Here is a 13,797-nt window from a genome sequence, read left to right on the forward strand (position 1 = left end):
ACAAGGTGGCTTGCTGCACTGCGTGATTTTTTGATAAATAATTCCCTTTGGGTGCATCTCGTACTAATCCTAGTTCGTTAATATATTAGTGATAATGAGAAGCAACTACCAAACGTATAGATATTTCATTTAGGTGAACATTATACTTTTGGGAAAGAACACATACACTGTAAGAATTAAGAGAAAGTTGTTGTAAATTTCATACATGTTATGGATAAACATAGCTCAAAAAATGGGATGTATTCCCTCAAGAGCTTTGAAAAAGTCTGAGCCGTGCCACATGTCCGTGGAAAAAAAAACATAATTTCAATTAATCTGCTAATCTGTTTTCTACAATGATAATGATCCGTACCATGTATTAAATATAAAAAAACTTTTCTTAATGCTTAAAGTGTATGTGTTCTTTGCCAATATTATAATGTTTAACCACCTGGTTATCAATCCATATAAATGACAATTACTGTGATAAAACATTTGGTAGTTGCTTCTCATTATCACAAATAGTAATATAAAGTGGCAGAAGTAACTTCACCATAGAGTCAAAACAGGTATCGCTTTCAAAAAACCTCAGCTGGCTCACACTGTGCTTAAAACATGTGTGCTTATTTCATAACTTTAAAGTACACAAAAAAAGTGATGGATGGAATGCTTGAATTAGTCTAAGTCTCTGGCAATTACTCAGGGCTATGTACATTATTACTTTGCACACCATGCCACCTCAGTTTGGAATCAGCCATATGTAAACCGGTCTCAAACCTACTCTTATGGGAACAGTTCAGCCTGAACTGCCAGGCCAGGTTTTCCCTGAACCAGAAAACAAGCAACCCAGTATTGGTTTTACTCTTATGTTAGCTCATCAGCCAAGTATAGCTTGGTTCCAGTGGGACAGTGTGCACAGGACCACTTAGGGTGACACAATGAAATATATAAAAAAAAGTGATGTATGGAATGCTAGAATGCATCTCATCCACTGGTAATTAATCTGGCTGCATCCCATTCCATTGTTATTTTGCACCCTCAAGTAATTGGCAGTGGCTGAGATTACAAGCAATTATTGTAGACATAAGACCGAAGAACAAATAGGATATAGAACCATAGGGCATGGATTTGCATGTGAACAGGAGGGGAGAAGTTAGATGGGAGAGTCTGTTCAAAGGATGAATGTTTGTGGTTGTGGTCTGATAAATCATGTCTTTGCCTGAGGACAACGCCTCACTAGGTGAGGACCGAGACTAGAGAGATGAACGAGGAGGTAATAGCTTTTAACAAAATTTGCCATGGGTTGCACTAAGCACTCAGTGCCCATTTGCATTTATTTGTTTCAAATTTCTTTGTTGTAAATGATGACAAAAAACAACCTGAAACAAGGCGAATGAAACCAGACAGTCTGAAACTGGAGAGTCCCCAAAAGTGCAGGTAAGACAACAGCTGTGAATCGTGTTGTAAATATATACTTGAAATTTCAAATATCATGCTATGGCTTTGGTTTTTAGGAGACCTTCAAATACCAACTCCTGGATATCAAACACTAAGAAATTCTAAATGTTAGGTAGGTATTCAAAAAGCACCTTTAATAATTTTCTCTAAGACTTTGACCGGGAATGGTAGCAGGGAGATCGGTCTGTAGTTTGCTAGCTTTGTAAGGTCCGCAGGGGGTAACTTCAGCAATGGGAGGACAGTTGCATGTATCCAGCATTTGAGAATATCACGGAATAGTTGGAGGCATTCATAATGGGTGAAAGCATAGCTGTGATGGGTTGCAGTCCTACTGAGTAGACGTAGTGGGGACAATGGTCCGATGGAGAATCTGAGTGGATGGACTTCATGGTGACAGTGGTTTCTTCTGGGGTGAAAACAGGCCATGTAGTTAGCATTGGCTCTTTGGATAAGATTGGGAGGCGTTTGGCACAGTCTTTCTGGTCTGGTTGCAGGCTGAGGTTGCTTTAAACATTTGTGATTTTGTTGCTGAAGAATTGAGAGAGATTGTTGCAAAAGTCCTGGTAAGGAGTGATCAAGCTGGAGGAGGCCGATGTTGAGGTTAAATCTTTCACAATGGCAAATATTTCTTTACTTCCATTGGTGCCTGCATCAGTGCAGTCCACAAGAGCAGCAGATTTGGTCGTCTGGATTATTCGGTGGTACCGTCAAAGGCAGATTTGAACGTGCTCATGTCTGCTTTGTCCTGACTCCTTTTCTATTTACGCTCCAGTTGTTTGCAGTGGCGTTTCATCAGTCTGAGATCCTCCATGTACCAATTGGCCTGGGATCTGGATCTTGTTGTATTGTTGTGCTGGAGGAGGGTCATGGAGTCGGAGCAGGGGGCAATCCAGTTGTTGAAATTCTTGATTGCTTTGCGGAGGCTGTTGCTGTGTTCCGGTCGGTGGGTGTTGAGAGCAGTGTTGCAGTCCTTGTCAGTGATGCTGTTCCAGTTTTATTGGCCTGTCCGGGGATTGTGCATGCACTTCAGACTTGGATGGGGATGCTGAATTTGACTAGAGCTAGGTCTGTCCAGGGAACTGATTTGCGCTTGTCGACTCAGATGCTGCCAAAGTTCGTGAAAATAGGGTCCAGGAGGTATCCAGTGATGTGGGTAGGTCACGTTTCTCATTGGGTGAGTCCCAGGATTCCGAGGTCTTCAATGATTGCTCTTGAGTTGGTGTCAGAGTGGTCTTCCAGTTGTAATTGCTAGCATTGAGTTTGAGTGGTATGACAAAGTCCTTGGTGGTGTCAAGGAAGTTGGTGTGCGGTCCCGGTGGTCTGTAAATGAGAGTACCCCTTAGGGTGAAGTTCGCTGTGCTGTGGAGCTTGAATGACAGGTGTTCCATGTTGGTGGATGACGTGTCCATGGATGTGGTGCAGCTGATGGTGTTCTTGTGGATGATGATGATTCCACCCCTGTGCTTGTGAAGTCTGTCTTGCCTGGCAATCTTGTAGCTAGTGGGGATGAATGTGGCATAGTCAGGTGCCAATGCAGGGCTCAGCCATGTTTGCGTGAGAAATAGTAAGTCAAAGGCATAGTCATGCAGCAGGTCCCAGATCTTTGTGGTCTGAATTTCCTTGTAGCCAATCACAGAGGGTCACAAATAGCTCCCTGCTACTGAACATTCATTAAGTAGGTCATTTTGTCTGGCTTCTGGTTATTTTGTGACACCACCTATTTGTACATAGGTCTCATGCCAAAATCAGAGAAAGGCTGCAAAACATCGGTCCACAATTTTTGGCCCTTTGTACATTGGGCCCCTAGTTTGCTTACCCTTTTATTCCTTTGCATTTGAATAAACTGTTTAAGATTTGTAGCAGGACACCAGATCACACTCATACGTGTGTTGGAATCTTGGACACTGTATAACATATATTGTTGGGGGGCGGCAAGTTTTAATATGAAGTATAGCATCACCAAATCGCTCTATTTCTTCATATGGCTAGTTACTAGATCTAAGACAGCCTTGACTTTTTTAAAGCACTGTGCCTGCAGATTTGCACTTTTATGTGGTCAGATGACCCAGCAGTGACTTGCAATACCCTTGTAATGTGCAGCTTTCTGTGCATTATCCATTACATTAAGTACATGTAGACATCACCAACATAAACATGGTGTTGTAAGAGTAATGCAGCTTCGAACCTCCCCATATACTGCTCTTTGTCTGTTAACAGTTGGTGAGACGACCACCCAGACTATTATTGTCAGTATACTGCTATTTGTGTGTTCTGGGGTCCTGCACAACATATTGGACGTCATACATCACATGCTTCTCATTAAAACTACACTAAACACATATATGCCATGACCACCTTACCACGGAAAAGAGTGGGGACTTTGCAATATATTTCAAACAGAGACATGACTGGTCTGCCAGTTAGTATGATCAGTAAAACCTCAACAGAACTCTTATTTCTAATCTTTACGATTCTTAAATTAACCCCTTCCATGCTCATGACGAGATCAGCTCGTCATGAGTCACAGTGGAGCTGTGCTCATGACGAGCTGAGCTCGTCATATCGGCTCACGCGCGATAAATTCCCCGTCTGTGCAGGAGAATTAATCAGTGGGCGGGGTCGTGACGAGCTCAGCTCGTCATGAGCACAGCTCCACTGTGAGTCATGACGAGCTGAGCTCGTCACGAGCACAGCGGCTCCGCCCCCCACGCCCCCCCTCCCCGCACCGTGGCAGAATTACCCCCGCAGGGAAGGGGTTAAATAGAGTCATGCTTGTCGACCCAGTGAATAGTAAACAGCCGTTAAGATTTCAGAAAGATCAAAACAAGTGCAAGTAATCTACTTTGAAATTCAGTATATCGAACTTTTCCATATTCATGGGTCGTTTCCTGAACACCTGCCTGGAGTTTGCTATTTAATGGGTCAACAATGCCCGGTTAATATATTTTAAGGGTTTGCAGGGGTGCCACAAATTGTGGAACACACAAAAGGTCTAAGTACCTCATGATCAAAATAAATATACAGGTTTCTTTATTTTCTTGCAGGGGCTCAATGTTCAAAGAAATCTCAATCGAGAGTATGACACTTTTTGCACTTTGATTTTACACCCCATCAACATTAATTTTATGTATATACTGAAAATATATTTGTATGGCTTTTTACCTGATCTAATCTTTGTTTTTTATGACAGTATTTTGCAATTGTGTAGTTGTACATAATATGGTGCAATTTATTGGATTTATTTCTGAATAAAGTTGATTGAGTGCTTGAATACTTTTTACATAGAAATTTATTATGCTTGCATAAGAATGGAAATCCGACATACAAAACGTCAGGACTTTTTCAGAAACCAAAGCTTCCAAAAATAATCTGAATTGAATGCCAATTTGACCACCACAACAGCCATTAATTGACAAATCCAGTTCTCTTCTCATATTCTAATTTTTATAGGATCCTAACTGCTTTATTTTCTGATTTTCCATCATGTTCTTATTCTCTCCATACCTTCAGGTAAGCTTGTTTAAACTGATTTTTGTGGGAAAATGACATAGAAAATATAATGTAAATCATGTAAATGAGGGGTCTGTTTCAAGGGACTACAAAATGGTAAAACCGATGCAAAATATTAAGGTGGGATTTACTATCCAGTGCAAATATGGATTTGTGTTGGATAGTATTCCAAAGTAATGCACAGTTGACCAATGTATTGCCCTGCATTACCACCTGACATAGACATTGTACCAAAATCCTATGCCTTCTTGAGGCAGGCACAATGCAGAGAAATTTTTATTTTTCCTCATTTATCAAACTTTGCATGTGTGCTGCATTGTACAGCACACATGCAAAGTGGATAAGTCTTGAAATATAGTTTTGTACTAAAACCGACCACTTTCTATCTAAAACCTATCCTTTCAAGAATCCAGACACCCATGCACTGTGGAGCAAGGGAGTCTGTGCTGCCTCGTGGCTGTCAAAAGTGAGGCAGCACAGGAAGAGAGACCAGTGCCACATCTTAGTAGATATGTCACTGTTCTGCTCTTTCCATTGCATGCAACACAGTGCAGTAACTCTAGTTGCTGTGCTGTGTTGCATGACTTCTTAGTAAATCTGACTCCATGCAGAGCAACAATCACAGCTGCCAACTTGTGCCTGTTCTGGGGCAACACATTAGTGAAAGGTGAACTTGCTGTTTCAATCACCAGGTCTGTTTGTCACAGTGCAAGTAGCAAAACATTCTGCCTTTCTAGGTAGACAGGGGGCCCCCTACAGGCAGGTGCAGTGATTGACTGTACTCGCCTGCAGAGGAATGTCATAGGATCCATGAGACCCCTTTCTACTCTGAATGTTGTCAAAATGTACAATTCGTCATTTCATTCCTGCAGAGAGTAACATTTTCAAAACCACATAGCTTGCATTGCCTCTCTGTTTGCAATATATATATATAGATATAGATATAGATATAGATATAGATAGATAGATAGATAGATAGATAGATAGATAGATAGATAGATAGATAGATAGATAGATAGAGACTTAAGTTATCCAGATGTTACATTTTTAGATCTACCTTTTGTAGGCAAAATATAGACAAATACTTAGTATCCCAGCATAAAAATCACATTCCAGAAATCAATCTTACCTGAACCCTCCAATTAGTTTCAGTGTTTGCCAAAACACTTTCCTAATGACAATAGAGGATATCCTGTGATGTTACGGTAAAAAAACGTTCTCCTTATCCTCCCAGATGTTACTACAGTGTCTAGTACTGTGGATTTCAACTTGCTGTGACATCTTTCACAATTGGAAGCATACTGATAGGCTAGTACTTAAATGGTTCAGATCATATCGAACTAATTGTTCTGCAATCATGATAACTGAATAACCCTTCTCTGTCCTCATACCAATGCCTTTTGGTGTTCCTCTATATGACACTCATTCTTTTCAAAGCAAAACCAAAGGGGATGATGGACGGAGTGTTGAACAGTGCAAGCACTCACCCCCAGTCAACTGGTCTGGTTTTAATCCATTATCCTTCTTTAGCTCACTCCGCCACCCCAGTTCAGACATGGCCATATGCAAATCAGTCTGACCCTGTGCCTCATGGGAACAGTCCAGCCCGAACTGCCAGGCCACGTCTTCCCTGGACCAGAAACAAGCATCCTGGGACCAGTTTCTGGCTAATCAACCGTCATCAGCCAGGCTAGCTTGAATCCAGTGGCACGTCTGGGCATACCCTGCCAATTTAGGGCGAACAAAGCAAAACCAAAGGGGATGATGGACAGAGTGTTGAACATTGCAAGCACTCATCCCCAGTCAACCGATCTGGGTTTAATCCATGCTTGTTTCACAAGATGTCACTTTCACTACAATCATTGTGCAGTGATTATGCCACTGACAGATTCATTATCTGCCTTTTCTTGCACTTCTTCTACATGCAAAACACAGTAGTACCGCGTGTGGTAGTGAGTTCAACGATAAGAAAGGCCCTTGCAGTGCTTGTTGTATTATTTGTTTGGTTTGCATGTTTACTAATTTAATTTACTTACTTTTATTAAAAGGGTCATCATACGGGGTGGCCAGACTGGATATAATGTCCCAAGACCTGTGTTTTTCGGGGCCGCCTTAGTTCAACAAAATCAATTAATAGATATTTAAGTCCAAGTCTCCTGCACTTCTCTCTCTAGATCAGGAATCCCTCAACGCAATCTCCAGACTAATACCTTCAGGGAAACAAGCCTGACTTTTGCAGAAAATGCTCGGCTGCACATATCTCGCACCACATTTTTCCAATACCTTATGCTTCCTAGCCAGTGGCTCCTGCTCCTCCTGCCACCACTGCTCGCCCAGGTCGTTAGCCATGATTCCAAACACTCTGCACACCACAATTAGGCCAAGACAGCACTCCTCTACAAAATTCAAAAAGTGCGCCAGCTACTCAATCAATCAATCAAGACATTTGTAGAGCACGCTACTCACCCATGAGGGTCTTAAGGCACTAGGGCGGACGGGGAGCAGCTACTGACAGAACAGCCAGAACTTGGGGAGTCTCCTGAAGGTCAGCAGGTCCTGGGTCTGCCGTAGGTGGGCAGGGAGGGTGTTCCACGTCTTGGCGGTGAGGTGGGAGAAAGATCTGCCGCCGGTGGACGTTCGGCGGATGCGTGGGCCACTCTCACGCGTGTCTGGCAGCTTAGTTTGTGCAGCTTTTAGTTTGCGTTACAAACCTCTCCCCGGCTTCAGTCCCTACCTCTATTCATTTTTGGGGCATTGCACAGGGCAACATACCAAACCAGAGAACTAACTTCCCCATTTAATATACTGGCACTGGGCGCCATGCTGATAGACGAAATAATGCGCTAATCCTTCACTTTTATATTCAAAAAGGTAGATTTGCGGGTAATGTTTAGGCTTTAAACGTGTTTACTTAGTGCACACATTTACAGCAAAATACTTCTTCAAGATCAGGGATATTTTATATTCTTGTAAATAGTGGCTCACTAAAAGCTATTTCGGTACTCGGTATACGACATGTTATTATTACTACTCTCAACTGTAGTGGATTTATCACCGTAAGGAGGATAATAATCTGAGTGAGCCCAAGGAGATGTAGTGATTTGCCCACAATAACAGGATATTCAGCAGATGCTGGGAATCAATCTGATTCTCAGTTCCAAAGTCAGCAGCTCTGGGAGTGTGGCCCATATTAATAACTAACTTATCAGAAGATGAGGGCTTACCTCTATTGTATATAATTTAGGGCTGGCAACCCAGCCTTTGCTTAGCCATTTGTTGGAATCTCTGTCATTCTGCTTTACTGCATCCTAACTGGCCACCAGATCCCATGCGTCACTCCCATTCATTACATTTCATTGGTGCCCATTCGCTTGCGCCTTCATTAAAGTGCTATTTAATTTAAGTGCTATTTATTTTACACGTGTTGCTGTTTTCCTTTCCCAACCATCACTTTCCATGTTGCTGTCCGCTTCACCCCCACCCCCCACCCCCAGTCTTGCTTGTTTTGTTTTCATTAGGATAGTTGCACTGCACACAATTCCACAACTAACCATTCCAATCCAACCCAAATAATTCCACTACACACACATACATCAACTCCACACCAAACCGCAAAAGAAAAGCACATTGCCATTTACAACGCCAATAACTCTAACTCTCACAAATGCGAGGCCTATTGCATTGCAAATGCTTGTTATAATACCATAGGCACATTGCATTAGCGACTCTTTAGTGTTAATTAACATGCAGATTGATTAACATTGGAACAGGAAGCCCAGTGGTATGCACATAGTAGCCCTGAAGTTAGAAGGGACGGCTCAGAGTACAACATACAAAGCATTCCACAAAAGGTTACATATAAAACAAGATGGCTGCTAGACATGGAGGGATAGAGTCAGGGATCATGAGAGATCAAAGAAGGCTGTTGCGTGATGGGAATATGTGAACCATCCAGAGGTTCTATTCGTAGTTGTGAAATGCCATGCATGCCACAATGCCAACACTGTTAGATGCATGATGCACATTTGCAATCAAAATGAAAACTCCACCAACCCACCCTTACATATATGTTTGCCTACATGCAGCCTATGACAAGTTCAGGTACATACAATGTACAGTTGGTCCATATATGAACCCCCAAAAGGCTTTAGAGAAAACAATGAAATGAAGGGGCTGAATGCTTCACTGGAGATGCCCACTGATTAGGTTTAAAAAGCACCCTGCCCCCCTAAAGCAGGGTTCTCCAGAGTCAGTCCTAGAGGGTCAGATCGATACCTAAATGTTAGCATAACCCCATTTAGATAAATGTAGTTATCTACAAAAAACTGGCATGGATCCAGCCCTCCAGGACCGACTTTGGAGAACCCTGCCCCAAAGCAGCAGATTGTCCAGCCGAATTTTAGATTATGTAACTTTAGGGCTAACCGCAATACGTACATTTCCAGACATTGGGCCAGCACCCACTGAGCCAGATTTGTAAAACAAATATGCAGTCTGCACTTGTAGGTTTACACCTTTCACTGGTGCAGATTTCTGAATTTTAGGAATTCAGAGAGGTTTTAAAGAGCTGCTCCTGGAAACCTGCAGCGGTCAAAGTGTTCCAGTAATTCTGCTGGAACTATTGTGAATCCCTGCTTGAGTTCATGCAATCCTCTTCAGCAGGCACAATTGTACATAGGGGTCAACTATACATGCAAGAAGTCATTGGCATGCACTCAATCAGGTTTTTTTCTTTTTTTTCTCCACTGATAAAACATTTTATTTTCCTATGTAAAAACTCCTGGTGCTCAACTTCCCATAGTTTTAGTGTGTTCGTGGAATTATTTATAGACTGGAAAGGCTTTAACTCTTGTTTTGAGAGGAGTTAAATCTCTGTATACCTTAAACTATCTTCAGAGTGGGAATAGGCCAACACAAAAGTTTGTGAAGACCAAAGAAGTAGATTTGTGGTTCCCGCTCTCCAGTCTTCAGAGTAGATCTGCTCCTAGGGCAATCTTCATGTTATTACCAGTGGCAGCTCACGTCACTGCTTTTTTAGCAGTGAAATAAAGAGAAAACAAAATGATAATAACTCACGTTCATATTATTTTATTTTCTCCTACCTCTGTGGCTTTGTGTGGGGGGGGGAGGGGAGGAGAGGTAGCACTCTCCAAAGTGTGCAGTGGCTGCTTGGGCCACACAAAACAGTCTTGCACACTTCACATGTTCTCCATGCAGGCTGCGAACATGCCCAGGCTTCCAGTCAGTGTCTGAGTGCCGAAACAAGGTGCTCAGACCAATCACAATGCTGCTGAGGCATCATCGTGATTGGCTGAGTGGGAGCCTGGGTGTGCTTCCTGTTGAAGGTAAAGGTATGTTTTTTCTTTTATCTTGTGCTGCTCGCGTCCCCCATGTTCCTCCCACCTTCCCGCTCCTGCTCCACCCTCCTCCCCCCGCTTTGTCCTGCTAGGACTTACCTACCAGCGGCACAATCTGTGTCAAAAGTAATTATAAATAAACTAGATTTTTTTTTAATTGAGCCTGTTTATCCACAAGGCCTGCTGTGCCTGATTACCTCACCCTCACCACAACAAAAGATGCTCTCAATGGCCCTAATTTAACAGAAGCAAAACCAAAATAGTCCATTGTTTCTGTGTCTGTGTGTGTTTTCTCCTTGAATCCTGACATGAGAAGGGTTGTCATGGAAATATTATGAGACACCAAAAAGAACCACTTTCTTACACGGTAGAATCAGAGGAGAAATGTCCACATACCTTACAATGGAACACATAAGAAGAAGAACCTGTCATGTACTCAAATTTTGAAGCACAACTTTCTCTTTTTTTAGTAATTGAAATATAGTTTTTTGTCCAAACATAATGCAGGTGCATCAAAGAGGCACTTTATTGCCAATGCTGCAAATGAATAACATCTCTACATTACATTTCTGTAATGTTCCAGCTCTGAATGCTAACCTACTCTGCCCCTTGAGGGGGGGCTATGAAGCACCCTCAGCTTTTGGTTGCCTAATACATTTCCCTTGTTAATAATGCAGATAATGGCAGCCAATTTTATTTAGAAAGGGGTGAGCCAGGGACATTACCTGAAAATGAGATGGCGTTGTGCCTTAATGTTTACGGTAGCGGTACACACTGAAGTGACGGTACAAGCAAAGCGGATGTCAGGCTGGTAAATAGGGTCTCAAGGGGCATAACATTGAGCTACAACAGAATGGAGAGGAGAAGGGTCTTTCAAGAACAATTTCACATAATTGCATGTGCCTGAAAAGGTCATTCTAGAGACCTACATGATGATTTTGCTCCCACATTTTATATTTGATCCTAAAGAGCCATAATGTCTACATAGAGTATTGTTGGTAAAGCTGTTTTTTGAAAGGATATAGCCTCCATGACAGAATTAAGGGATACAAATACATTTACAGTCCAATACTCCTCTGATTAATGAAGAAGCTAACCTTATATCTCAATAAATTAAAACAACCATCATCCAATCTCTGGACCCGTATGGCTAACGATAATTGATTGGTCCCGGTCAGGGTGCAAACCCTGATGAGCATTGTAGAACTTCACAGCTTCCTTGGTGGATATCAGGCAAGTTTTCAGCTCCAAGACCAAACGGAGACAGCTGCTCTGGTTTCCTTGAGAGACAAGGTCCCTGCAACAGCTGACAAAGGCAAGTTATACCTCCATAGTTTATGCGATCCGCCTGCAGTACTCAACGCCGCGGATTCTGATCTGATACTGGTTACCATAATTCTGATTGGCACAAAGCTGTTTGTTAATTTGGGGATCTTTAACGCCAAATTTTTGTTGTTGAGTGCAGGGTCACGTAAGGTTCCCGACTGCCCAGAACCTTCATTAATGTCTTCATTAAAACGTTATTCAATGTGACTGGAGGACACAAAGTTCAGTTTCATTCCCAGGCAGATGGCTCTGGTTTATTTGCTTCTCAGTAGTCTACAGAATGGTTTCTCCAGAATGTCTGAGGGGATGAAAGAGCTGGCCTTGTTGATGAGGCCTCAAGGACTAAAAGTAAATTGCACAGAAACAGGGAGCCTCTTACCTGGCCCTTTCAAGTGATTGGATTCTGCTGAAAATAATCCTTCACCCACCAATTGGTAAGGACATATCACCTTCTAGTGAAAAAGCACATAGTCTGGAAATTGTTTGGAATTTCAAACTGAGTTTTGTCACTTGGATCACTGGTCCAAGTTTTTTTTTTACCTACAACAGCTAGAAAGTGTGCTCCATCCACTATGTCAATCCTGTTCACCATTATTTAATGGTGGAAACCTAGATTAATTTCAAATTGCATAATGCAGATGTCCTCTTTTTTTTTTTTTTCAGGCATTCCAAGTAGCTCAAACAAAACATGCAAAAGGCTGCAAAGCAAAGGGCTCTAAAGGCCAATAAATGCAATCATTGTTTATGGAAGCATTTGACAATTTCACTGGCTCACCATCTTTAGAGCTTTTTCTTAAAAATGTGTCTGTCCATTGTTTTGGTAGACATGGCTGAGTACTGCTGCACCTTAGGGAAAGGCAAACCCCCCTGCTACCCAAACCAGATAATGGGATCTGACATCACTAGGTACCATGGTACTCACTGTTTGGAGCTGTGGTATTCCCCTCCTCTAAATGTGTTTGCCTTTTTAAACAGACAGAAGGGCTGAGGACCTTTTGGGACCCCCACGTGGCCCTGGGCAGGCAAGAAGTGCCCAATTTGTCTCCTTGTGTTCGGTTTACAAACACAATTCAGGACAAAGTCCCGGAGTCCTGCAATGGCTGCCACAACATTCTGTGATGAGCTGTGGCAGCCAATCAGGTCACTTGGATCTGCAGGTCCTGTCATGGTCCCGCGATACCAAAATGGGCCAAGAGAAAAAAAGTTCCATGTTCCAATAAGAAAGCCCCAATTTTTTCAATTACTACCCGCGTAACTCCTGTTTGACCGTCTAGATATACCCCAATTTTAATCCCTTCATCACACCGTAAGCACCTCATTAAAAGAGAATTTCACAAATCAGCAGACAGGATTAACACCAAAAAACAAAAAGTACGCTTTCTGAATAAAGTTCTAACTTTTGCCAACATTGGTGTAAAAGTATCTGCACCTCACTGCCTAAGCCAGCTGAGATGAACAAATCACACTTACTTCAGATAGAAAGATAACACTTGGAAAGAGGCGCGATTCCATTTAAAATGGATCCCTGTGGCACCTCACTCCAAGGCTCAGTTGATTGACAGTTTTTAAGAGTGCCTGCTTGCTATGGCCCTGCTTCGTCAGGATACTGCTGTTGCAGAATTCTGCTCTCTCAGCAAGGTGCTACACGATTTTTTCGCAGGTTCACACTGCCTATGATCTTGATGTGAAAGTTGCCGAAGTAAAAGTGGCAAGAATTCTCAAAAGTCAATAGGTCTGGCTTTAATTTGCCAATGCATGTAAACACAGGTATTAACAAATGCTATTTACATGTGTTGCATGCACAAAAGCTGTTTCATTAAATTAAAGCCTTCCCTAGTGGCTTTGCCTGGTATGGGAGCAATTTCTAAAAAGGATACTGTATGGAAGGAATGCATAAAAGTGATAAAGAACTAAATGTGAAAAACTGTTTGATCATTGACCGTAATTTTGAGATGTAAAATAGTCCTTCATTCATTATATAGGAAGTACTTCCTGGATGGCGAAAGGATACCCCAAATATCCAGAAGCATGAGGTGAGATGGTACTACTCTTCTGGGTAAAGCCAAAGCGAACAGTAGTTATATTTGAAAGAACTGGTAGTAATATATGTGGAAGTCAGCTCTGCCGTTAAGCCAGGCCTAATAAAGGGGAGAGGATGTGGCTTGAT

Source organism: Triturus cristatus, chromosome 11 (genome assembly GCF_964204655.1).
Source record: "Triturus cristatus chromosome 11, aTriCri1.1, whole genome shotgun sequence".
Classification (NCBI taxonomy): Eukaryota; Metazoa; Chordata; class Amphibia; order Caudata; family Salamandridae; genus Triturus; species Triturus cristatus.